This window comes from Phocoena phocoena, chromosome 4, assembly GCF_963924675.1.
Source record: "Phocoena phocoena chromosome 4, mPhoPho1.1, whole genome shotgun sequence".
NCBI lineage: Eukaryota > Metazoa > Chordata > Mammalia > Artiodactyla > Phocoenidae > Phocoena > Phocoena phocoena.
The window spans coordinates 59567688-59593674 of NC_089222.1; positions in this window are offsets into that span (position 1 = coordinate 59567688).

The following is a 25987-nucleotide window of genomic DNA, read 5'->3' on the forward strand; positions in this document are numbered from 1 at the left end:
TCCAAACTACTCACTCAAGGTCGATTTCTGTCATAGCCTTGAATGAGGTTTGGGCTCACACTGGTATGTTCAATATATTACTGTACTAAGTGAACGATGTCCCCTGGAGTTGTGTACTAAGGGGGTTTACATAGAATAATACAAATACTTTCAACTGTCACATGTAGTCCTGGGCATTATTAAACACCCCAAAGCTGGAATGTCCCACTTCCTTTAGAGCCTGCAGCCTCCTGCCACATGGTTTGGCAGGCTCTCCCGTCAACACAGACACCTTTATCTGCCTCCTTCCCTTCCTCTTTTTTTGCACACTGACACCCAGATATACCTATTCATTTCTTATTCATGCTTTCCTTGAGGGCATCACCTTCCACCTGACAAAGCAGTTTATGAAGGTATTTTTCTAGACCAGGTCGTTCCCTTTACAACAGGAATCCTGATGTTAGTTAATAAAATATTATTTTCTCTCTGCTACATTTACACAATGTGATTTTATCACCACAAAATATGGATTCAAATATATACTTAATTCAATCTATTTCACAAATATTTATTGAGCTCTGGGTAATGGTTTTCAAGAAATCCAGAGGAATCAATCATGGATAGTGCCCTGGAGATATTTAGCCCTTTTTAGCCCACTATAAGTACTGTGTGAAAAGGGATAAATGATATGAGACATCAAGATGAAGTGCTATGAGCATTCAGATGTAGATCAACCCTATTTCAATAGGTCCAGGGAAATGTTTTCAAGACTTAATAATTCCATATTCAATTTTGAAATGGCTGGTTGTAAGTCAGTGAAACCAGACAGACTATTTAGCAACATAAGGACAAGTACTAAAAGACATGTCTCTTTCAGGAATTTTACAAATTGTTATAACTTTGAGCTTTACACTCAGATGGCTTATAAAGAACTGAAGTTTTGCCATCTCCAAATTCCATTTAATTCCTAGGCCACTCTAGGCATGTAACTAAGAAAAGTAATGATGACTATGTAGGCAAATTATGTATATTAAGAAAAAAGGCAAATATGCATGCAAGGAAGTTGTTAACTTATAAAATGATAAAAATTATTAAATACAAGAATCTGTGATTGTTTTGTATCTGATTAGGTAATTTGATTTTTTTTCATTATTTTGGCAGAAGGATGATCGAAATGAAATGATTCTGCTAAATTAAGAGGATATCAACAGGGGAAAAACAACTCCCTCTGTAATCAAGTTTATGTAGAGAACAATGCCCTGTGATTACAAGGCAGAAAAGACGGAGACACAGGAAACACTCACTACTAAAGCAAATTAGGTCATTAATCTTCTGACTATTGAAATAAACAACATATCCAAGTAGTTATCTATCTAACTTGGTATCACTAATGATAACAGCTCTAAACAGATGTCAAAAAGGAGACTCTTAGATATTGGATTCAGTTTTTTCCCCATGCTATCAGTTGCTGGCTTTTAGGGTCTCCTGTTGGATGCCGAGTATTTCAGAGATAGAATGGATTTTAGGAGGTAAACTTTTCACTAAGAACAGGCATCTCTGCTTCTACAACTTTATCTGGTGGTAAAATAGCATAAATGCTTTCAACATTAAATAAATGTTTATTAAGTGTCCACATATGACAGCACTGTGTGAGGGGTTGGTTGGACTTTAGGGAATCAGATGGCCCCCATCCGCCTAGAGCTCACTGTTTAGTAAAGAAGGGCCTAGTTACATACTAAGCAGCCCTGTTTCTTTTCTAGTTGACTCTAAATATCAGAAAATTTTTTCTTTTATTGAACGCAAATCTGTCTTCTTAAAACTTCTATCCAAGTTAGGCCTTCTGGAATCATGAAAAATAAATTGAATCTGTCCTAAACCTCATCCTACAGGCAGAAGAGACCTTTGAAAGATTAATTCATCAAAGTCACTAAAAAAAAAATGTTAATAGGACAGGGCCAAATACATCAGTAGAATCCTGCAGCCTACCATTAGTAAATTCCGTCTTAGTTAACATCATTTTCCACATACCAAAGAATTTTTTTACAGAAGCATGCGCATTGGTGTTGCCAACTACAAATCAGCACTTGCCATCTGCCTCTACAAGGATGAGGTCGCTAGCCACTAAAGTCACTGACCTTCAACACACCCTGAAAGGAGTTCAGGGTGGAGATCAGGAATGAGGCACACTGTGTTCTGGGAAAAACTGGCAGAACAGGCCTCCAGAAAGTTAGATACTTTCAAGAGAAGATTTTATGAGCACAAATTCCTGCATCTTCTCATACCTAGAAAAGCACTAAAATCATTAACAGTGACCTCTGCTCCTCATGACTAGTAGCAGTCTTCTGCCCAAATGTGTGCTGACTGCACGTGCCCCCCGCCCTTCACTAAAATCATATATAATACTGCTGTGCCCCTTCCTCTTTGGAGCAGTTCCTCAAAGCTACCTGAGATGCTGTCTCCTGGGCTATAGTCATCATTTTGCCCCAAATAAAACTTAACTCACAACTCCCATGTAGTGAGATTTTTTTTCAGTCAACAGTGATCACTGAAATATATAATAATAAAAGAAAGGATAAGAAAGATGATATATTCATTTCATGCAATATTATGAAAACATTTGACTTTTATTTAACTGTTTACACAAGAGTGTGTAATAATATAGGAACTTTCATAAAGTAGAACATTAAGTGAGAAAAAAATTCCAGAGAGACCAAAGAGTTGCATATTGAACACATGAGTCTATCTCCATTCCCTCACAAAATCCTACTACACTGCCAGTAAAGAAATTTTTAAAGTAATTTCAGCAATTTTAAAGTAAATTTTAGTAATTTTTAAAGTAATGCCAAAAGCACAAAGTATATGGGAAAGAAGAAGACAGTAGAAGGGAAACAATAAAAATAAAATTTTGGATTTGAAAAGTAACCAATTTAACAGAACAAAAAGATATGATTGAGGGAGCCAAATCATTAGCTGACTTACACTGCATAATCCCAGAAAGACTCAGAAACTGGAAATTGTACTAAAGGTAGGGGTATAGGTGGGACTAAAGAAGGATTAGTTGGAATCTATACATATATGTGTATATACATGCTTACTTTTATTTGCTTTTATTTAAAAAGAGGGAAAGATAGGGCTTCCCTGGTGGCGCAGTGGTTGAGAGTCCACCTGCCGATGCAGGGGACGCGGGTTCGTGCCCTGGTCCGGGAGGATCCCACATGCCACGGAGCGGCTGGGTCCGTGAGCCATGGCCGCTGAGCCTGCGCGTTCGGAGCCTGTGCTCCGCAGCGGGAGAGGCCACAACGGTGAGAGGCCCGCGTACAGCAAAAAAAAAAAAAAAAAAAAAGAGGGAGAGATAAACCAAAAAAGAGAAATAACTTCAAAATTCTGAAGAAAAAAATATTCCCTACCTAGACTTCTATGCCTAGAAACTATTAATCAAGAGTGAAGGCAAAATAAGGACATTTTCAGATATATAAAGTCTCAAAAATTATACTTCCATGAATTATTTCTCAGGAAGCCACAGAATGATGTTCCAGCAAAACAAGGTTATAAACCTACAAATAGGAAAATGTGAAATCCAGAAAAAAAGAGAATCCCATTCAGGAAAAAGGTGAAGTTAGTCCTTAGGATGACTGTGAAAGGAAGAAAGTCCCAGGACCAGCTGAGCATCAGGCTCAGAGGTCAGATGGCTCCAGATCAGTCACCAAAATATGTCACCTAAATATTTCACCAAGAAAACAATGAAACTGAGGGACTGCTTTATGTGTTTGAATGAACTGATAAGCAATTTACTTAATGATAAACACATTAAAAACTAAGCAATAAAAAAGATCTCTACTGAAAACAAAAAAATTTCACCAGAAAGGAAATATGACAATAGTATACTGAAGAGCTAGAATGTAAATAATATTTATATAATCATCATAGTACTATAGACACTAAATATTTATTTAACCAAAAATTTGTGACATAACAACATGGGAGAAAACAAAGCAGATGTGGGTAGATGTGTAATTAGGGAGTGGGGTGAAGGGTAATGCTGGAGCTAGAGACCAAATCCTCATCTTCCATAATAGGAAGTCAACAGATCTAGAAAGTCATGTCACAGAAAAATCTGTTATTGTAAATACAAAAATAAATTCCAGAAGAAACAGCTAAAACAGTCAAAAGTAGTTCCTTCTGAAAAAAATCTGAAAATGAATATATATATATATATATATATATGTATAACTGAATCATTTTTCTGTACACCTGAAACTAACACAACATTGTAAATCGACCATATGTCAATTAAAAAAAAAGTAGTTGCACCTGGGGTTAGAAATAGTAGGACAGAGACTGATAATTTTCATTATAAGTTTTGAAGAATAATTTGATAAAATCTTTTAAAAATAAATGATATTTGCATATTTTTATTTAAAATAAGTTAAATCTAAAAATGATCTCTAAATACATTACATGGAAGTCTCAAAACTAAGGGCAAGAAATATACACAAATGTCAATGAAGTTTATGTTTAGATTATTCATTTTGTATAATTTTCTGGGTGATTCAAATTTTCTTTCATGAACATATAGTACTGATATAATAAAAATTTTAAATAAAAAGGAACCAAGTTGAGCACGATTTGTTCTTTGAACTTCTGATGTTTTCTAATATTTAACACATTATTTCTATGTACACAATAATCTACTCTTCAATTCTCTTCCAGATTCTAGGAATTGTTGTTAAATTCAGTATTCTTTTCCTAGAAGATGCATCCCTCTACCCACATCTAACACACACACACACACACACACACACACACACACACACACCCCTTTCACAAATTGAAACAGTTGTTATCCATCTCTGCATCCTATTCATCCCCATTCTACAGGGCCCTTCAGAATCACAATATTTCGCCTGTGGCCACAACCATAAGTTTTTCATACCCTAGAATACAGTTTAATTAAGACTAAACAATTGAACTTAAAACAATTCGGCACTCTCTTATTCATCTTTCCACAGTAGTCTGGTATTTATGCTATATTTTTCCAATCTAAAGATTCACCTTTTTATTAGAAAAATAGGTGAATATTCATGTATTTTCACCATGATTATTTAAATTTCTGTGAGATTTGAATTATCTTTTCAAATTAAGTTTAGATTATTATCAAAAGTCTGTTTATGAAAAGGAGAAATTTCATTTTTAAAAAGTTCATCTTACCTAAGGCCTTAAAATATCAAATACATTTCTATACCTTCTTTCATATGCACTTCCTTATATCTCCTCCCGTCATCACTGTCTGAGCTCAGACTCTCCTCAGTGGTCCTCTGGATTACTGAAATAACATTAAAAATAGTCTCCTGCATGCCAAGATTTCCCTCTCCAAATCAGTATCTGGATTTGGAACCCTGTTCCAAATGGCTTTGTACTTTCTTGCTTCTATGTCTTCCTTACGATTTTCAAATTATTCTGATGCTTGGAAACCTCTTCCCCACTCCCATATCTGTTACTCAAAGTACTGGATCATTTCTCACCATCTAGATCAAATTCCAACTCTGTGAACCATACCCAAATTTTACTACTTGGAATTAGTCTCATTCCTTAGCTATTTTCCCTCTAAAACATTTTTGTACCTCTATTATTGTTCTTGTATCAATCTGATTCAAGTTGTATGTCATCTCTGAGTCACCCAAAACATCTAGTATAGAACCTTATTCATAGTAGAGGCACAAAAGATGCTGAATTAAATTTTAGCTCAAATGGCACAAAGTTGGATCAATCCAAAAATATCTGATAATACCAAAAGTAAGACTTATTAGAAGACTGCTTACTTTGCAACCATTGTAACTCATCTTTCATAAAATTTTTTTTAATTTTAAATTTATTTACCTTATAGACATTTGAAATTGTTTAAACTTCAAGATCCTACTTATTACTTTGTTTGGAGAGATGCTAATTCACCCAGACACATTTATCTTCTTTGGCTCATTTTTGCTTCCTACGGGAAATCTATTTTTCTGATTTCTTGATGAAAGAAAATTAGTCTGTCCACTGAGGTGAATAATGCCTTAGATAAAGGACAAGTCAATGTCTAGATAGCTATAAAATTCCACTGTTGCACTCCATTTCCTCATAGAACGTTTCAGGGAAATGAATGGAAATTAGCTCAAAAGACTCCAACACTTTATCACACTTTTGGCATTTTATAAAAACATGTAAATAGGAGAACAAACCATGCTTTGAATTTCAGGTTATTTTTGCAAAACTGACCAGAACTCTATCACCAAAAATACTGATGAATAAAAAAACAAGTTTAGAACCAAGAATGCCAATAATAATCCCATAATCCAACTTTTTTTAATTGGCCTTCCTAAGCCTCCAGTGGAAAAGCCCTATTTTCACATTATGAATTGTCACAAAGATGAAATATTTAAATTTCATAAACTTAGTCCACTAAAAATTTTGCACATACAGTTTTTAACAAATAAAATTTTAATGTTTCCTGTAAGAGCTTAATTCAATTTAGATGCAGCTAAACTGCATTCTTTTATTTCCTTAAATAAGAAACTATATAATATTTATAGTATTTCTCCAAATGATTGGGATAAAATATGTTCAGAATGTCCTCAACTCACTTAATACATTCTGTATCAGTCAAGGTACTCCAAAGAAACAGAATCAAGAATGAATACACACACATACCTACACACACACACCTACACACACACACATACACACACACACATACACACACAAATACATAAAGAGAGAGAGATTTATTTTAAGGAATTGGCTCACATGACTGTCAAGGCCAGTGAGTCTGAAATCTGTAGGGGAGGCTGGCCTGCTGGAGGCACAGACAGGAGCTGGAAATTGCAGTGAGTCTGAAATTTGTAGGGCAGGCCAACAGGCTGGAAACTCAAGTACGATTTCTGTTTCAGTTGTTAGGTAAAGTTCCTTCTCCAGAAAACCTCTGATTTTGCTCTTAAGGCCTTTAGTTTATTGGATGAGGTCCACCCACATTATGGAGAGTAACCTGCTTTATTCAAAGTCAACTGATTGTAAATGTTAATCACATTATAAATACCTTCATAGCAACATCTAGACTATTATTTGACCAAACCACTGGGGACAACAGCCTAGCCAAGTTGGCACATAAAGTTAACCATCATGCATTATCAGTAAATATTTATTGAGTATCTCCTAAGGGCCTAGTACTACACCAGACACAGACCTTACCCTCAAGCTATCACATTACCATATGGAACACAAACAAGTAAATCAACAATTACATGACAGTGTGCAAAGTGCTATGCTAAGGTGATAAAAAGGCTAGATTAAGGGCATTAAATTCAACTCCAGTGATTTTGAGAACCATTAGAAGAAAGGTGATGATTGAACCAAATTTAGAAGGATGAGTAACAGTTACTAAGCTAGGCAGGAGAAAAGCGGGGGGGACAAAGTCATATGCAAAATGATCTGTGTGGGAAAAAAAAAAAAGATGCAGGTGTATTCGACTCGTCTAGAGCAAAGAATGCATAAGCCAGCAAGGCAGAAAATTGAGCTGAATAAGTGGTCAGGTGCCAGAACAAAAAGGGCTTTATGTGCCAAGCCATGGTATCTGAACCATATCCTGAAGGCTATGATAATTCATCTAAACAGAGTTATACAATCAAATAAGCATATCAGAAAAATAACTTGTACTGCAAGACTAAGAGTTGGGAGAGTGGGGGTGAGAAGGAATTCAGAGCAGAGAGACCAGTCTGAAGAGTGGCAACAGATAGCTGAGAAATTGTGAAGACCTGCAGCAGTGGAATGAGAAGGAGCAGAGAGACCTTAGGAAGTAAAATAAGTAGGATTTAGTGACTAACTGATGTGGGCTGAGGAAGCTGGGGGCATATGTGATGACTTCAGGTTTGGGGTTTGGATAAATATGAGCATGATTGAGCCACATAAAAAATCCTGGTTAAAGAGGTAAAGCATGATGAGAAAGGCAGAATACGGTAAAAGGAGAAAATAAAGTGAAGAATACTCCAGCAGCTAGAGCAGATGGTGAAAACAATTTCATAGATTTCTCCCTAATTCTCTAAATTTCCTTATACATGGCCAAACCATGCTTTGTGCAGGACAAAATAGGCTGCTTAATAACAAAAGTAAAACTTTACGGTACATTTGGTAGTCAAGAATTTACTTGTAAAAGAAATTACTCTGCTAATTTACTTTTGCCTCTTCAGAAACATGTACAAAGCCGTCCAAAATTCTAAATGGATTAGGTGATAAACAGGGCAACAGTTAGCTTCCTGCCCAGAACTTGAAAACAAAACTTCCCTCTGATAATTAAACAATAAAAAAACACATAGTGAAATATATCAGAAATATGTAGAATCTTAAATAAACAGATTGCTAAGTGTATTAACAAATCTAAACAATGCATCTATTTAGAATTGGAGCAGAAATAAGTGTTGTGGAACTAAACATAGGTAGGAGCCATCTAAGCATTTCTCAAGGAGAAAGACACCCAGTGAAGATGAACATCTGGTCTTCCTGGCAAGTATATTCCTACTACTGAGATGCAAGAAGAAAGCTATTAAAATCTGATGCAATTAAAAATTCAAATTAAAACTCCCTTTCCTTTGATTACAGACATTTTACTGGGTCACATGATAAAAATTTGGCTTCTGAAGTAGATATCTATTTTTAGTCCGTCCCATACCCATCTCTTCTTCCGAAGAGAACTCCACATTGCCCAAACTCTTCCTCTTCTTCAGGGAATAGCTTGTTCTCTTACTCCAGCAACATAACATAATACCTGCCATGTTCTTAAAATCTCAGCCCCTTAGTAACAAAAGAAAACAAAGGAAGACGGAGCCAGTGAATGGAGAGGAGCAATGTCCTGATGAAACCATCTGAGCCCTTGGGTCAAACTATACCTGAAAGCCAGCCATACTTCTAGACTTTCCAGTTATATGAAGTATTCAGTTACATATTTTTGTTTATGCCAGCCTGAGTTTCATTTTCTAGAACTTGCAACTTTGAGTTTTAACTAACGCTATGTATGCATCATTACGTAATGTCTAGGGGATACACCCCATCTCAAGCCACTCGTGAATCTGAAGCTCTATACACAATGAGTTGTTTCTGGTCTTATAAAAAATTAACTTAAACACCAAACTGACAATACTAACATAGTACTCCAGTTAATAAAGTAATCAAGTCTGACCTTCAAGTCCATTAAAGTCCATAAATAGTCAACTGAGATGAATACATTCTTCTCAAATTATGGTCTTTTTCAAAATTATAAAATAGAAGAAGTAGAGATTTTCATCTATTTCATTTCCCTAATTAGAGGAAATGGAAGTGATTTAATTCTTTTTTTTTTTTTTTTTTGCGATATGCGGGCCTCTCACTGTTATGGCCTCTCCCGTTGCAGAGCACAGGCTCCAGACGCGCAGGCTCAGCGGCCATGGCTCACGGACCCAGCCGCTCTGCGGCATGTGGGATCTTCCCGGACCGGGCCACAAACCCGCGTCGCCTGCATCAGCAGGCGGACTCTCAACCACTGCGCCACCAGGGAAGCCCCGATTTAATGTTTTTTTTAATCTTAATTCATATAGTGACTACTGAAGTTCAGTTTCTACAAAACATTTCTATGAGAAATTCTTGAAGCTGTTTATCAATCTGTAAATCAAGATGGCTGAAAAATCTCAGTGTGCAATCATGCAGAGTGGCTAGGAGATCATAAGTGTGACCCTCAAAATACCTTCCAATTAGAAATGCAAACATGTCTGAAAGTCAAGAACACTGCAGCTCCCTCCCACATAGGAGATTTCCTTTTTTTTATATTTAAGAAAATTACTCCAATGTCTCATTATTGAGTTAAAGCATTATTGAGTAAAGCATTCATAAATGCAAGTCAGAGACAGGGTAGATGATCTCCAAAAGTGGAATAAAATAAACTAAATGAAATTTAGCTCAATTATGCATTAAATGTGCTTATGAAGGCACAGCTCAGAAACAAAATAAATTATGTATGGAACAGAGTTATGTTACTTTGATATCAAAACCAAAATGTCTCATAAAGTCCACATGTACAGAGTTGTTAGTAAATACAGTAAAAAAAAAAAAGACAAGCTTGATTATTTTTCACAGTGATTATATTTTTAAATTTCTCATAAATTTTATAAAAAGTTTTATCCAATGGCAATTACTTGTTTTCCCCTTTCCTACTATAAAGGTAATGATTGAACCAAACCAAACCAAACCAATCTTGAATCAATGACTACATAAATTTGATTATTTGAGGTCACATATCATGATTTCAAATCACTATTCTGTAAAACTTTGGAAACAGAAAGTCTTTATTATATATCCTACACAATCCTGCATATTAATAAAAAATTATAGTAAATAATGAGGTCATTTTCAAATTTTATACCATGTACTATCCAACCTCATTAGGGTAGGTGCAGAAGGAATTTGGAGAAGAGTATCTAGCAGAAATAATGTGTCTATATAATCTTCCTCAGTCAAGGTGTTATGGGTCATAGCATTTGAACTGTATCATAACAGATCATCAAGAAAAGATGACGGAGGGACTTCTCTGGCAGTCCAGTGGTTAAGAATCCACCTTCCAATGCAGGGGACTTGGGTTTGATCCCTGGTCGGGGAACTAAGATCCTACATGCTGTGGGACAACTAAGCCCACATGCTGCGACTACTGAGCCCACGTGCTCTAGAGCCCACGCTGCAACAAAAGATCCTGCATGCTGCAACAAAGGTCCCACAGGCTGCGACTAAGACCCTACGCAGTCAAATACATAAATAAATAAATAAATATTTTTTTTAAAAAAGATGATGGGACTTCCCTGGTGGTGCAGTGGTTAAGAATCTGCCTGCCAATGCAGGGGACACAGGTTCAAGCCCTGGTCTGGGAGGATCCCACATGCCAAGAAGCAACTAAGCCTGTGTGCCACAACTACTGAGCCTGTGCTCTAGAGCCCGTGAGCCACAACTACTGAGCCCGCGTGCCACAGCTACTGAAGCCCATGTGCCTAGAGCCCATGCTCCACAACAGAGACAAGCAACTGCAATGAGAAGCCCGCGCACCGCAACAAACAGTGGCCCACACTAGCCACAACTAGAGAAAGCCCGTGTGCAGCAATGAAGACCCAACACAACCAAAAATAAATAAATAAGTTTATTTATTTTAAAAAAAAGATGGTGGATAGTGTATTCTAAACAGCAAAGCAACAACATAAAGAGATAATTAATAACAATACCAGCTACCATTGACTAAACATTTTCTCTATGCTAGATATGCTTTATCATATTAAACTTATTTAATATTTACAAATGTTTAATGGTAGTCTAAATTTGCACACCAGATAAGTGCCCCTCTCCTCCATAGCAACCATTGACTGTGCAATTAAAATCTGTGCCTTGGAAAATATGACTAGATGTTACATGACATCGATCTTTCAGAAGGCTCACAAATAGTTGAGATCATCAATGAATGCCTAAGTTGATAATACTGATAACCTCCCTCGTGTCATACCCTCATTTCCACCTCAAACACTAGTATTCCAATAGCTCATCATTTCTTTTCTTTTTTTTTTTTTTTGCGTTTTTAAACTTACCTTTATTTTAAGCAGTTTAGACATACTTAATAATTAGAAAACAATTTAGTTTCTTCATTTCATTGAGCAAAATACAAGGCAAATTAATAAAAACAAGCATTTTATTGTAATTGAAGGAAGATGCAACTTATTGCAATTATAAACTTATATTACAAATTGGAAAATTAGGCTATACCTCCCGAACACACATTAGCATTTATTTTATATTTGTATGTGTGTATCTATCTTATATATTGATCTATATGGATGAAGGTATGAAGGGAAAAGTAAAATAAATTCTGTTAAAATTTTAGAAGGACTTGCGCTAACGCCTAAAAACGTTAAGAGTAATGGCTAAAACTAATTTGCACATACTGAGTGACTTTTTCCAAATACTTTATCTATGTAAATTCTTTTATCCTCAGGTTATCCTGTAAGGTTTATACTATTGTTTAACTCTCTTTTACATAAAGAAAATAAGACACAGAGAAGTTAAGAAACATGCCTAACTCACATAGCTAAAAAAAGGCAGAACTGGAATATAAATCCATGTATACTGGCTCCAGTATTTATAACTTTCATTATTTTTTTAAATTAATTTTTATTGGAGTGTAGTTGATTTACAATGATGTGTTAGTTTCTGCTGTACAGCAGAATGAATCAGTTATACATATACATATATCCACTCTTTTTTAGATTCTTTTCCCATATAGGTCATTACAGAGCATTGAGTAGAGTTCCCTGTGCTATAGAGTAGGTTCTTATTAGTTATCTAGTTTATATATAGTAGTGTGTATATGACAATCCCAATCTCCCAATTTATCCCTCCCCTCCACTTTCCCCCTTGGTAACCATCATTTCTTCAAGGGAAAGAAAAAAGTGATAATTCTAGCTCCAAGTAGAGGGTCCTTCTCTCTTTTACATACGTATGCACATATTATGTATATACATGTGTGTACAGCTACATTTCACAAGTAATATTCAACAATAAGCAATGCCAAAATTAGCTGATTAATTTGCTAGATTACTGAGGAAACTTAACCAGTGTCCATCAGCATACTGCCCTCTTGAGGCAGGAATTCCTCCTTCAAGATCTCATATTTCCTTATTGGCCTTGTAAATGCTTTTGCCTCAAGGACAGTGATAGGTATCTTAAGTTTTTATTCATCATTTAAGGAGGTAATAGTGAAATAAGTATTATTAGTTGAACCTTTCTTTCCAAACAGTCCTTATTTGGAGACCTTGTTGATCTGGGATTGGAAGGACCAGAACCCTATCCACCCGGCCCTCCCCTCAGTTGCTACAGCAGCTAGTAGGAGAACTTCAGAGAGCTGCTAGAAACCACTGATGAAGGCACACTAAACTGGGAGAGCAAAGGCCTGGGTCAGAGATTATAAAAGTGCAACACAATGGGCCAAATCTGCCCTGTAAGTGACTCACACTGTTTTTGTTTTTCTTTTTCTTTGTTGTCAACATTTTAAAATTGAAGTACTTTACATAAAATTTCTGGATTCTCAGCTTTTATTTTAAAATGAGATAATCTGGCTATAATGGAACCTCCATTTTCACATGTAAATAATCATCTAGATCTATGTGGTAATGACTCTTTCACCTATGCTGTTTGCCATATTTCCTTATCACCCCCTTTTATAATTTATAACCCTAAATTATGCTTCCTACCTGGCCCTTGTAGCAGTTGACTTTGTGACCAATGACCGAACTTTTAATAAACGTTTTGCTGCCAAAAAGCTGATTGACCTTAAGTAAGTCATTAAATCTCTTTAGGACTCAGTGTCTCCACCCGACTGACATTGGGAAAGGGAGCTTAGGACACATGACATCCTCATCTCTAAGAGTCCTTCCAACACTAATATTTATTCTAAAATTTAGAATACTCCCACTCTCTTGTTAGAAGTGGACTGCCTGCTATAACTTCTATCAGTGAAATCTTATCTTGACTATCATTAAACTAAATTTAAAATAGTTTTATTAGTGAATTTAATCACAAGAAAAGACCTCCTAATTTAGGAGTACTGAAAAGAAATATACATGTACTTCAATCTTAATGCCCTTGGAAAGGCTTATTTATGTCAGACTCGATTTTGGAAATTTTTGACTAAGCAGCCTCTCTGAATACCTGACTTCCATTAGATTACAGCTGGTACTGTCCATTGTCTATCTAAAGCCTAACAAAGAAAAGAGAAAGGCGGGAGTGTATTCATTCTCTTCAATTCAATTCTCTTCCACACAACTGATTTAGGAAACAATTTTACCCAAGATTTACCCAAAATTTCTTTGCAATAATTACTCTACATTATCTAATTTGGATGTGTTTTCAATCTATTATTTCAAAAAATTAAGTCACTAAAAAAGCACTGAGTAATTTTCTTGCTAGTAAATGCCACTTCAGATCACATTCTCAAAGTATACTATATATTTGCTGGGTTAGACTAGAACAAGTGTATACATAACCACTACCTGGGATCATCAATAAATCAATGTAAGATTTTCCAGGAAACAAAATACTAAATACGCAAACTGGTAAGTGTGTTAGTTGTTCTATCGTCACTCGTCATTTCAGAAGTTCTCCAAGTGAGAAGGGTTTAAGGCCTTGCCACTCAAAGTACAGTTTGTGAACCAACAGCATCAGCATTTCCTGGGAGCCTGTTAGAAAAGCAGAATCTCAGGCTCAACCCCCAGGCCTGCTGTATCAGAACCTATAGTTTAGCAGGACCCTCAGGTGATTTATGCATAGATTACAGTTTGAGAAATACTGGTAGGCACATTGGAGAAGTAATGAGTAGGCCTGAATTCTAATCCTGATTCTGCCATTAATTACCTATACTTAATTTCACCTCAGTTTCTTCATCTATAAAGTGAGACTAAATATTAATTACCTCAAGGAATGTTCCCTGATTTTATTTACTTTTTAGATCTGAAGACTGGCACCAGAGTAAGTCCTCAATAAACATTTGTCAAATCTAGCTACCAAAAAAAAAATTAGAATCTAAAAATTCTGACTCCACTTTGAAGTTAAAACTCAAATGTATTTTTACAAATCAATTATTTTTTTTACCATGAACTGAATCTGTTCACTTTGATTAAGATGTGGTATTATTTTCTTTGGTGTTTCTTCTTAAAAACTCAAATGGAGATTAAAAGCGAACTGGTTTCCTTCCTCTTCCCTCTCTCTTCTTCCTCAAACTCATCCTTCCTTCAAACACAAATGAAGGAGAGAGCCCTAAAGAGAAAACTGAATGAGCACTGCAGTGATTTTTCAGGACCTCCAAATGAATGTAACTGAATTAAACTCCCTCAAAGCCCCAATCCAGCACAAAGGGACCATGTCGTTAAATGGTTACATGACAAGATAACAATACAAATCAAACTTATCCACAGCACAGATGCAATGTTTGGGTAAAAAAGCCTTGATCTGTTCAGAGAGAGAAAGCAAGATAACCAGGTTTGCTAAACCAAATGAAGAAAATCAAAACAGACAACAGGAATAAATGTAACAAAGACACCATAAAGGGTACCTTTGAGCTACATGTCTAAAACATAGGATGTAGGCGATCAACAGCCCCAGGCAGCAACTGATGTGAGACCCTTTGATTAACCTGGCACTCCAACTTTTGAACTATGGACCGAACCTAAGAACTGTAAAATAGTCTATCACATTTGTAATACGAAAGAAATTGCTCTTCCAGTTTTGGTTACAATAGGTTTTTCTACATAAACCATAAGCTTAACTAAATTAGTAGGATTTTAAAATTTTATTTTATAAAATATATTTCAACCCAAATGATTCCCTAGTTACCTCTTGCTTGTGGATCTTATGTATAACCACTTTAATGCTTTTTCCCAATTCCACTAGACTAATAGTTTCCACTTGCCAAATGGCAGACCTTCCATCCTTTCTGGTGTCCTTGGATATTCCAAAGTGAATGGTGAATATTTCACATAGAATTTGCACAGCCTCCTATCTCTGCTGCCCTTATGCTCTGGCTCTTAACATTCCTCTTAGCTAATTCTGCTTGTCAAGGAACACACAGGTAGTAATGACCTTTGACATCCTTTGAGGTGTCTATTTTCTCAACATCTGGTGCCTGGGACACCATCCTGCCTCCAAGTTCCTGGGATAAACACTACCTGCAACTCTATTCTGGTGGCCAATACACTGACGTTAACCCAACCTTGACCTCCAGTCCTCACCTGGAGAGAAATGACTTCCACTTTTTCATCTCTTCGCATATGAAGGCAGAAGAAATCCCACAGCAGAAAAGCTTGGGCTTATGGTGATAAAGTGCTTTCACCTTTACCATCTCTTTTTCAGGATCATAAGCAGCCACAAGAATCTGAGCAGGAAAAATTTTATTCTCATATCTGTATCCTACACTAATTCTCCCTTCCCATTGTGACAGACACCTTCATTTGCTGTGATGATTCTTTTCTCTCAAGAGCCCCTTATCTCTTTATCTCACTCTGGTTTCCTTTAAGGACTTCTATGGAGCCACTTTCCATCCTTCATAAGTGTCACGAATGTCAATAAGAGTCTGACCATGGATCTCAGGAAAATCAGGGGATGGATTTAGAAATAAGGGGAGGACTGAGAGGAAAGCATTTCATACCTCCACATACTCAGCTCTGATCTTGCCAGGCCCACATTTTAAAACTAATTAGTAGCATGTTTTTGAAATATTAGAACTATATATAACTTTACATTAAAATGGTCCTGGTCACATATTATATACAAATATTTCCTCAAATATTGTGAGTGCTTTTCTCAAAGTCTGAGACAAATCTCAATGTTTTTGGCAAAAATATGAAGGTTGATGAGCCCAATAAACACAGATTTCAAAGTTTACACAGACCATTAAAACTACTTGCAATTAACACACTAAGTAAAAATGCAATCATTAATCTTTAAGTTTCAATAGTATACGTTTTGAAAATGAAATAATCTTGGATTATATAGGCTAACTACTTCATTTTAGTAGCAGGAACTTAGGTAAAATGACATCAGAAGTCACCAGGCTTGACCTCACACTGAAACCTCCTGATTCTTAGTTTGGTTCTCTTTCCCTTATATCCATTATCTTATAAGAACAGCCTGTGGGGTTAAAGTATTTTGTCACAATGATCCATTCATTCAGTCAGCAGATATTTATTGAGCATCTACTGTGTTCCAGGTGATGTACAGAAAGGGTGATCCACCAGGAGTGGAAATCTTAGTCCAAATCTCAGGTCTTCCAAACCTGATGTGTGTTCTTATGCAAGTGGTATATATACCTAAATCTCAGCATCCTCATCCTAAAATGAAGGTTATAGTTAAATCATCTGTAAGGCTTCTTTCAGTTCTCAGTTTCTGTAATTCAATTAAACAGCTATACATGTTAAACAACAACAACAAAAAAAAACCCTCATGAATGAAGATTTAAAATTTCATAGATAGATACTTCACCCAAAACCAAATGTAAGATGTTCACTTGGCAGATTTAGGTCACTGGACAACATCTGATGCTTTTGTCATAAAAGGAAAAAAGAAGAGAGTGTGATAAGTTACCACCTGTCACTATGCCAAAACAAATCAAACTACTAGTAACTTAAAAAAAAAAAAACAGGTTTAGTGCATCTCTTATGTACTCAATAGTCTATCTTTTAGAATCTGGGAAAATAAAATGATTTTAGCCATGCCTCCCTAAATAAACTGTTTGACAGCTCTAAACATTCAGAATTAAGTCCTCAAATGCATTTTATATAGAATTTCTAATGGACATCATAAATGAAATTTGGCACCCATTTGAATTAAATTGATCTAATAGATAATCTCGAAGGCCAACCTAGATATTAGATCTCATACAAGTGAGGGTTGGGGAGGGAGATATATTTTGATGAATTCTTTAATATTTCAAGAAATACCAGAGGTTTATATTTTTAAAATAATCCTAAATATGCTTAAAATCAATTCTTATATATAAACAGAATGACTGGCCATTTTACTATCATAAAATAAGAGACTATGTTTAATTCTGGTTTTCTCCTATAAAGCTACAGTTGTAGATCACTGTTAACCACACCCTTTCTCGTTACAAATGAAAAAAGCATGTCCTAAGGAGGTAAATATTTTTCAGAAGTTTACCAGTAGAGCCAGAGCTAAGACTGTAGTGCTCAATTCTATTATACCATACTGCCAATTCCTAATTATTTTTTTCTTTTTACTTTAATTGAAGTATAGTTGAAGTACAATAAACAACTTAAAGTATACAATGTGATCAGTTTTGACATATGTATATACCCATAAAACCATCATCACAATCAAAATTATATTGTCCATCATTCCAAGAAGTTTCCTCAAGCCCCTCTATATTCCATTCCTTCCACTACCCCAATCCCCATGTGACCACTGATTTGTTTTCAGTCACTATTGATTAATTTACATCTTCTAGAATTCTGCATAAATGAAATCACACAGTATATGGTACTTTTTTGGGCCTGGATTCTCTCACTCTGCATAATTTTGAGCTTAATCCATATTATTGCACATATCAATGTTCATTCCCTTCTCAATCCTGAGTATATTGCATTGAATGGATATACCACATATTTATTCATTTACTCATTGATGAACGTTTAGGTTATTCCTAGATTGGGGCAATTACAAATAAAGCTGCTATAAGTATTCATATACAAGTTTTTGTGTGAGCATATGTTCTCATTTCTTGTAGGTAAATATCTAGGAACGGAATGGATGGGTCACATGGTAGGTATATGTTTAACTTGAAAAATATCTGTCAGTTTTCCAAAGAAAGTTTCATTGCTCCATAAACTTGCCAACATCTGGTATGGTCAGTTTTTTTGTATTTTTGTTATTGTTTTTGTTTAATTTTAACCATTCTAAGGGTATGCTATCCCAGTTGTTATCACATTATTTTAATTCCTTGGACTTTCTTGACACAACTTGTGCTATTCTGCAAATTTGGGGGAAAGAACGACACATATAATAATATGATATATGACTGAAAGACAAGGATAAGGGTATTTTTTTCATAAGTTATTTTTACTACAATGGCAATTACCTTAATATCTATACTGATCAACAATTAAAAATTGACTTAATGATGTATACTACTTAAACATTTTTAGCCTTTTTTGAAAGGGCATTTTTAAGTTTATTTTTCTTTAACCTTTTTAACATCTTTTTTCTAAAAGGAGTACAGAAAATAATCAAGGGGTTGAAAACATAACTGCCCAAAGGACAAGGGTGGGTAATATAAAAACATAAAGTCATTCAAGAAATAAAATAAGGAGCTGTTTATTGCATACCAAATTGGCAAAGGTTTTTAGAAATGATAATGTCTAGGGTTGGCAAGGACGGGTGTGGTAAAATAGACATTCTCGTTTATTACTCATGGAACAGACTACTTAGAAATCAATTTGGCCTTTTATAGTGAGAGCCCTAATAGTGCTCATATCATATGACACAGTAATATCACTTCTAGAAATTTTAAAACTCTAAACAATCAGATATGGATAAGTATTTATCTTCAAGGATTTCAGCATTATTTATCATGCTTATAAACTGGAAATAACCTAATTGTCCAAAAATAGAGGAATGAAGGAGCTCCCTGGTAGCCTAGTGGTTAGGATTCTGGGCTTTCACTGCTGTGGCCCACATTCAATTCCTGATGGGGGAACTGAGATCCCACAAACCATGAGAAATGGCCAAAAAATAGAGGAGTGATTAAATCATTATGGTTCATCCATGTGATATTATGCTGCCAATAAAAATCATAGATTTAAAGAATATTTAACCACATGAATAAGCGCTACTCATAAAATGTTTAGAGAATTAAACAAAAAGATTATCACAATTTTATAAAGGAAAACAATACATTAAAATGTAAGAAGGCGCATACAACTCCACAACAAAAAAAACAGACAACTCAATCAAAAAATGGGCAGAAGACTTAAATACACATTTCTCCAAAGAAGACATACAGATGGCCAATAGGCACATGAAAAGATGCTCAACATCACTAATCATTAGAGAAATGCAAACAGAAACTACGAGGAGGGGGACCTTCAAGATGGCAGAGGAGTAAGAAGTGATCACCCTCCTCCCCACAAATACATCAAAAATACATCTACACATGGAACAACTCCTACAGAACACCTACTGAATGCTGGCAGAAGACCTCAGACTTCCCAAAAAGCAAGAAACTCCCTATGTACCTGGGTATGGCAAAAGAAAAATGATTAAAAAAAGACAAAAGAATAGGGACGGGACCTGAACCTCTGGGAGGGACCTGTGAAGGAGGAAAAGATTCCACACACTAGGAAGCCCGTTCACTGGTGGAGACAGGGGGGGTGGGCGGGGCGGAAGCTTCGGCACCATGGAGGAGAGCACAGCAACAGGGGTGCAGAGGGCAAAGCAGAGATTCCCGCACAGAGGATCAGTGCTGACCGGCACTCACCAGCCCGAGAGGCTTGTCTGCTCACCAGCCAGGATGGGCAGGGGGGTTGGGAGCTGAGGCTCGGGCTTCGGTCAGATCCCAGGGAAAGGACTGGGGTTGGCTGCGTGAACACAGCCTGAAGGGACTAGTGCACCACAGCTAGATGGGAGGGAGTCCGGGAAAAACCCTAAACCTGCCTAAGAGGCAAGAGACCATTGTTTCGGGGCGCACGAGGAGAGGGGATTCAGAGCAGCACCTAAACAAGCTCCAGAGACGGGCGCGAGCTGTGGCTATTAGCGCCGACACCAGAGACGGGCATGAAACGCTAAGGCTGCTGCTGCAGCCACCAAGAAGCCTGTGTGTAAAGCAGAGCTCAATATCCACACCTCCCCTCCCTGGAGCCTGTGAAGCCCGCCACTGCCAGGGTCCAGTGATGCAGGGACAACTTCCCAGGGAGAACACACAGCACGCCGCAGGCTACTGTAACATCACGCCAGACGCAGGCTTGCCCTGCATTCCATACCCCTCCCTCCCGCCAGCCTGAGTGAGCCAGAGCCCCCTAATCAATTGCTACTTTAACCCCATCCTCTCGGGTGGGGAACAGATGCCCTCAGGCGACCTACACGCAGAGGAAGGGCCAAATCCAAAGCTGAACTTCAGGAGCTGTGCGAACAAAGAAGAGAAAGGGAAATCTCTCCCAGCAGCCTCAGGAGCAGCAGATTAAATCTCCACAATCAACTTGATGTACCCTGCATCTGTGGAATACATGAATAGACAACGAATCATCCCAAAATTGAGGCAGTGGACTTTGGGAGAAACTGTAGACTTGGGGTTTGCTTTCCGCATCTAATTTGTTTCTGGTTTTATGTTTATCTTAGTTTAGTATTTAGAGCTTATTATCATTGGTAGATTTGTTTATTGATTTGGTGGCTCTCTTCCTTTTATATATTTTTTTTTCCTTTTTCTCTTTTTTGAGTGTGTATGTATATGCTTCTTTGTGTCATTTTCTCAGTATAGCTTTGCTTTTGCCATTTGTCCTACGGTTCTGTCAACTTTTCTTTTTTTTTAGTATAGTTTTTAGAGCTTGTTATCATTGGTGGATTTGTTTATTGGTTTGGTTGCTCTCTTCTTTCTTTCTTTCTTTATTACTTTTTTATTTTTAATTTTTTTTTAGGGGACGGGGGAAGATGGAGGAAGAGTAAGACGTGGAGATCGCCTTCCTCCTCACGGATACACCAGAAATACATCTACACGTGGAACAACTCCTACAGAACACCTACTGAAGGCTGGCAGAAGACCTCAGAGCTCCCAAAAGGCAAGAAACTCCCCACGTACCTGGGTAGGGCAAAAGAAAAAAAGAAAAAACAGAGACAAAAGAATAAGGACGGCACCTGCACCAGTGGGAGGGAGCTGTGAAGGAGGAAAAGTTTCCACACACTAGGAAGCCCCTCCACGGGCGGAGACTGCGGGAGGCGGAGGGAGAAGCTTCCGGACCGCGGAGTAGTGCACAGCGACGGGTGCGGAGGGCAAAGCGGGGAGATTCCTGCACAGACGATCGGTGCCGACCGGCACTCACCAACCCGAGAGGCTTGTCTGCTCACCCGCCGGGGCGGGCGGGGCTGCGAGCTGAGGCTCGGGTTTCAGTTTTGGACGGAGCGCAGGGAGAGGACTGGGGTTGGCGGCTTGAACATAGCCTGAAGGGGTTAGTGCACCACGACTAGCCGGGAGGGAGTTCGGGGAAAAGCCTGCACCGGCCGAAGAGGCAAGAGACTTTTTCTTCCTTCTTTGTTTCCTGGTGCGCGAGGAGAGGGGTTTAAGAGCGCTGCTTAAAGGAACCCCAGAGACGGGCGCGAGCCCCCAAGACGGGCGCGAGCCGCGGCTTGAAGCGCGAACCCCAGAGACGGGCGCGAGCCGCGGCTAAAACCGCGGACCCCAGAGACGGGCAGGAGACGCTGGGGCTGCTGCTGCCGCCACCAGGGGGGCTGTGAGCGAGCACAGGTCACTCTCCACGCCCCTCTTCCGCGGAGCCTGTGCAGGCCGCCGCTGCCAGATTCCCGGGATCCAGGGACAACTTCCCCGGGAGTACGCACGGCGGGTCTCAGGGTGGTGCAACGTCACGCCGGCCTCTGCCACAGCGTCACGCCGCCTCTGCCGCCGCAGGCCCGCCCCGCACGCAGTGCCCCTCCTTCCCCCATCCCCCAACCCCTGGCCTGAGTGAGCCGGAGCTCCCGAATCAGCGGCTCCTTTAACCCCGTCCTGTCTGAGCAAAAAACAGACGCCCTCCAGCGACCTGCGCGCAGGGGCAGGGCCGGGTACAAAGCTGAGCTCCTGTGAGCTGTGAGAGCAGGGAGGAGAGGGGGAGGTCTCTCCCGGCAGCCGCGGAGGCGGCGGATTGAAGCTCCACAATCAACTTGATGTGCCCTGCATCTGTGGAATACCTGAATAGACAGGGAGTGATCCCAAATTGAAGAGGTGGAATTTAAGAGCGAGATCTGTGATTTTTTTCCCTTTTCCTCTTTTTCTGAATGTGTGCATGTATGCTTCTGTGTGAGATCTTGTCTGTATACTCTTGCTTCCACCATTTGTCCTAGGGCTCTATCTGTCCATGGTTTTTTTTTAAAATTTTTCTTTCTTTTCTTAATAATTAATTTTAATTGTAATAACTTTATTGTACTTTACCTTCGTTCTTTCTTTCTTTCTTTCCTTCCTTCCTTCCCTCCTTTAGACAGCGAATCACCCAGGTTTAGGAGGTGGTCTCTGGGAGCAGGATTTATGATTTTTCCCCCTTTGCCTCTTTTTGTGAACGTGTATGTGTATGCTTCTGTGTAAGATTTTCTCTGTATAGCTTTGCTTCCAACATTTGTCCTAGGGTTCTATCCGTCCCTTTTCTTTTTTTTCTAAATATTTTTTAGTACAATAACTATATTATACTTTATTTTATTTTTACTGTATCTTCTTTCTTTCTGTCTTTTTTCCTTCTTTCCCTCCTTCCTTCCTTCCTTCCTCCCTCCCTCCCTCCCTCCTTTCTTTCCTTCTTTGCTTCTTTCTTCCTTCCTTCCTTTCCTCCTTTCCTTCTTCTTTCCTCATACTTCTACTAATTCTCTCTACATTTTCTCCTTCTTTCCCTCCTTCCTTCCTTCCTTCCTCCCTCCCTCCCTCCCTCCTTTCTTTCCTTCTTTGCTTCTTTCTTCCTACCTTCCTTTCCTCCTTTCCTTCTTTCTTTCCTCATACTTCTACTAATTCTCTCTACTTTTTCTCCCTTTTATTCTGAGCCGTGTGGATGAAAGGCTCTTGGTGCTCCAGCCCAGGAGTCAGGGCTCTGCCTCTGAGGTAGGAGAGCCAACTTCAGGACACTGGTCAACAAGAGACCTCCCAGCTCCACATAATATTAAACGGTGGAAATCTCCCAGAGACCTCCATCTTAACACCAGCACCCAGCTTCACTCAACGACCAGCAAGCCACAGTGCTGGACAACCTATGCCAATCAACTAGCAAAACAGGAACACAACCCCACCCATTAGCAGAGAGGCTGCCTAAAATCATAATAAGGCCACAGACACCCCAAAACACACCACCAGACGTGAACCTGCCCACTAGAGAGACAAGATCCAGCCTCATCCAGCACAACACAGGCACTAGTCCCCTCCACCAGGAAGCCTACACAACCCACTGAAACAACCTTAGCCACTGGAGACAGACATCAAAAACAACGGGAACTACGAACGTGCAGCCTGCAAAAAGGAGACCCCAAACACAGTAAGATAAGCAAAATGAGAAGACAGAAAAACACACAGCAGATGAAGGAGCAAGATAAAAACCCACCAGACCTAACAAATGAAGAGGAAATAGGCAATCTACCTGAAAAAGAATTCAGAATAATGATAGTAAGGATGATCCAAAATCTTGGAAGTAGAATGGACAAAATGCAAGAAACAGTTAACAAGGACCTAGAAGAAATAAAGATGAAACAAGCAACGATGAACAACGCAATAAATGAAATTAAAACTACTCTAGATAGGATCAATAGCAGAATAACTGAGGCAGAAGAACGGATAAGTGACCTGGAAGATAAAGTAGTGGAAATAACTACTGCAGAGCAGAATAAAGAAAAAAGAATGAAAAGAACTGAGGACAGTCTCAGAGACCTCTGGGACAACATGAAACGCACCAACATTCGAATTATAGGGGTTCCAGAAGAAGAAGAGAAAAAGAAAGGGACTGAGAAAATATTTGAAGAGATTATAGTTGAAAACTTCCCTAATATGGGAAAGGAAATAGTTAATCAAGTCCAGGAAGCACAGAGAGTCCCATACAGGATAAATACAAGGAAAAATACGCCAAGACACATATTAATCAAACTATCAAAAAGTAAATACAAAGAAAGCATATTAAAAGCAGCAAGGGAAAAACAACAAATAACACACAAGGGAATCCCCATAAGGTTAACAGCTGATCTCTCAGCAGAAACCCTACAAGCCAGAAGGGAGTGGCAGGACATACTGAAAGTGATGAAGGAGAAAAACCTGCAACCAAGACTACTCTACCCAGCAAGGATCTCATTCAGATTTGATGGAGAAATTAAAACCTTTACAGACAAGCAAAAGCTGAGAGAGTTCAGTACCACCAAACCAGCTTTACAACAAATGCTAAAGGAACTTCTCTACATAAGAAATGCAAGAGAAGCAAACGACCTATAATAACGAACCCAAAACAATATAGAAAATGAAAATAGGAACATACACATCGATAATTACCTTAAATGTAAATGGACTAAATGCTCCCACCAAAAGACACAGATTGGCTGAATGCATACAAAAACAAGACCCTTATATATGCTGTCTACGAGAGACCCACCTCAGACCTAGAGACACATACAGACTGAAAGTAAGGGGATGGAAAAAGATATTCCATGCAAATGGAAACCAAAAGAAAGCTGGAGTAGCAATTCTCATATCAGACAAAATAGACTTTAAAATAATGACTATTAAAAGGGATAAAGAAGGACACTACATAATGATCAAGGGATCGATCTAAGAAGAAGATATAACAATTGTAAATATTTATGCACCCAACATAGGAGCACCTCAATACATAAGGCAAATACTAACAGCCATAAAAGGGGAGATCGACAGTAACACATTCATAGTAGGGGACTTTAACACCCCACTTTCACCCATGGACAGATCATCCAAAATGAAAATAAATAAGGAAACACAAGCTTTAAATGATACATTAAACAAGATGGACTTAATTGATATTTATAGGACACTCCATCCAAAAACAACAGAATACACATTTTTCTCAAGTGCTCATGGAACATTCTCCGGGATAGATCATAACTTGGGTCACAAATCAAGCCTTGGTAAATTTAAGAAAATTGAAATTGTATCAAGTATCTTTTCTGACCACAACACCATGAGACTAGATATCAATTACAGGAAAAGATCTGTAAAATATACAAACACATGGAGGCTAAACAATACACTATTTAATAATGAAGTGATCACTGAAGAAATCAAAGAGGAAATAAAAAAATACCTAGAAACAAATGACAATGGAGACACGACTCAAAACCTATGGGATGCAGCAAAAGCAGTTCTAAGGGGGAAGTTTATAGCAATACAAGCCCACCTTAAGAAGCAGGAAACATCTCGAATAAACAACCTAACCTTGCACCTCAAGCAATTACAGAAAGAAGAACAAAGAAGCCGCAAAGCTAGCAGAAGGAAAGAAATCATAAAAATCAGATCAGAAATAAATGAAAAGGAAATGAAGGAAATGATAGCAAAGATCAATAAAACTAAAAGCTGGTTCTTTGAGAAGATAAACAAAATAGATAAACCACTAGCCAGACTCATCAAGAAAAAAAGGGAGAAGACTCAAATCAATAGAATTAGAAATGAGAAAGGAGAAGTAACAACTGACACTGCAGAAATAAAAAAAATCATGAG